Source organism: Pteropus vampyrus, unplaced genomic scaffold, assembly GCF_000151845.1.
Source record: "Pteropus vampyrus isolate Shadow unplaced genomic scaffold, Pvam_2.0 Scaffold9, whole genome shotgun sequence".
In the NCBI taxonomy this organism is placed as follows: Eukaryota; Metazoa; Chordata; class Mammalia; order Chiroptera; family Pteropodidae; genus Pteropus; species Pteropus vampyrus.
Genome location: NW_011888790.1, coordinates 3,153,290 through 3,156,076, shown reverse-complemented (window position 1 = coordinate 3,156,076; position 2,787 = coordinate 3,153,290). Strand labels below are relative to the sequence as shown.

The 2,787-nt window shown below is 38.1% G+C and overlaps 1 pseudogene; it reads left to right on the top strand.

The window, feature by feature from the left end:
* Window positions 1-1,990: 1,990 nt before the first annotated feature.
* LOC111730262 lies at window positions 1,991-2,109 on the top strand (annotated as a pseudogene).
* Window positions 2,110-2,787: the final 678 nt, after the last annotated feature.

Below are 2,787 nucleotides of genomic sequence, written 5' to 3'. Positions count from 1 at the left end.
TTTTTTCTAAGAAGTTAAAAACATTCTTTTTTTATATTTCAGTATTTATACTATGTGGACCATGATTTTTAAAAATAAATTATGAAAAAGGTTATAGCAATGGGAACTTCCCATTATTTCTCAGATGCTAGTTTACCAACACTGAATGCAGCAGAATTGTCTGTTCAGAAATTGCAGAGCCATTTTGCACAAGAAGCAAAGAGGCAGACTATCAGGAAGGATTGATAATAAAAGCAGATGAGAGCTTGGTTTTGCAGGGTCTTTACTAAAGAATCTAGTAAATACATTATCTTGTTTTTTGAAAGCCCTTCCAATTATATGCAAACACACCTTGCAGATATTATCTGACTAACTAGAAATCAGCAATTCAGGAAACAGTGCTTATGTCATGCTAAGATTTGTTTTAATTTCCCCTAAGGGAATTCTAGGCTGAAAGGGTTAAGAACAGATTGAAGGAGCAGCATAGACAAATCTCTGGAAGCCCAAACCTGCCAACAACCTGCTCCAGCCCTGTTAGTGGTCAGCATGATGTCCTCTAGCCACCACATCAGTGCTTTAGGCTGAGGCTCGAAATGGATTGTGTCATTTTAAATTAATCAAACTTTTAAATTTCCAAACTTCTTTCCATATCTATTTTGGCCCAGAATAGAAAACTGGCATTGCAGATTCTTCCTGCCACTCAAATAAAAGTGATTATCTTCATTTGCTTCCACATCTCTCACCCAGTAGTCCACGTAGAGTTGGATTTTATGCACATACTATATAAATATTTATTTACATAAAGCTAGGCTAGTTCTGCTTGAAGTTGAAATTGGTGGGGGTACTATAGTGTAGTTGGAAAGGCTCAGCTGAGACCCTTGGAGATCTCTGCAATTACACTGTTAGCCTGTCCAGGGCTTGAAGTCCTACAAAGAGATACTTGAGATTTATACTGATGGGTTAAGATGTTTGTTTTCAAACTCTAGGATCCATAAGAAACAGCTGAAGAGCTTATGAAAATAAAGGTTCTGATCTAGTAGGCCCAGGATGAGGGCCAGAGATCTGCATTCTTACATGCACTCCTAACGAAGACAGTTTGTTTGTGGATCTCTCTTTAAGAAAATGTAGGTTATATTATTTCGTCTCTGGGAATCTGTTGTTGAGTCTAAATGCCCCAGAGCAGAGTAACACATATTATACATTAATGTGAATCCGTTATCAGTTTTGCTAGCCATTTAAAATCCTTGGCAGAGAGAGATATAGAAAAAAGTATCTTTTGTTGAAATGAATGGCAGAAATAGGAATAGATGTAGAGTATACAGCAAGCATTACCTGGAGAGGAGACGTTTTGGTGGATCAGAGGGTAATGGTAGGGGGAAGGCATAAGACATATGTGAGCTCTGCACATGGGAGCAGGGATGGGTCACTGGGCATGACTCACTTGCTGATCCAGCCTTTCCAGCTATGTCTATTAACGTGGCTTGGTCCTTGACCCTCTTCTCAAACTACAGGCACGTGTCAGAACTATCACGGCTTTGGTTCCAGACCTCTGCATTAAAATGAGTTGTAATTTTTTTGCTGGTGAAGAGTCTTGTCTTCAGTTTGTAAAAAATGCAACACCTGTGAAGCGCAATAAAATGAAGCACAATAAAACGAGGTATGCCTGTACATTCACTCCCTAGCTGATGTTACTCAAATGAGCAAATTTTATGGTATGTAAATTATAGCTCAATAAAGTTGTTTGTTTTTTTTTAACATGTTGTATACAGCAAAAGAAAAGTTGGTAAATTCAGAAAGGCAATTCAGTAGAACACAACCAAAATAAAGAAAAGGAGCATTTTATAAAAAAGGATAAAAAAGAGAATATATGAGATATTTGAGACTAGGCCAGAAGACCTAACATCCACCTGTTTGGAGTCTCCCAAGAAGGAAAGAGAAAGAATGTGGCCATAGTAATATTTGAAGAAATAATTGTGCCATTTCTGAAACTGGTTAAAAATAAATATTGAGAGTCTACGGCCATGCTACCCTGAACAAGCCCGATCCTGTCTGATCTCAGAAGCTAAGCAGGGTTGGGCCTGGTTAGCACTTGGATGGGAGACCACCTAGGAAGATCAGGTGATGTAGGCACAAAAATTAAAAAAAAATAAAGAATTGTAAGCTGACAAAGTCTTTGCAATGTGTGAGGTCAACCAAGGTTTGTCTCACCTTAAAAAAATAATAATAACAAATAAAAATAAAAAATAGAAAAATAAGATAAATAATGATCTGCTGACTCAAGAATCTCAGTGAATACAAAGCAATATAAATATAAACAAAACTACATCTTGGCACATCGTAATCAAACTGCTAAAAACCAAAGATGTAAAAAACATACTTTAAATTATTGGCATCTCTCCTACCTGAATTTCATGCATTGGTTCTAGAAGAAATGGAAGGGAGAAGAGAAAACGTTGGGAGAGGCTGGCCAAGTGATGACATCCTTCTTAGGGTTAGTGACACAGTTGATGTAAATGAAAAACCTGTTTTCCATCTTTCATGTAAGGAAAAACCCAGTTCTTCCCTATGTTCATTTATCTGTGTCTCTCTTACTTTTCACACAAAACACTTCACTTCTGACACTTCCGGTCACCAAATATGTGGCGGGTTTTCCCCACAGCAACAAGCAAGTCTCTGACACAAACTGGGTATCCTACAATTTAACTCAGTTTTGACTCTGTCTGCTGGGATAACATGCAAATCCCACAGCTTAAGCGCTCATTCCCACAGGACTGCCCCCCACCCCGCTTCAGAAGCCAGTCTCAAGCT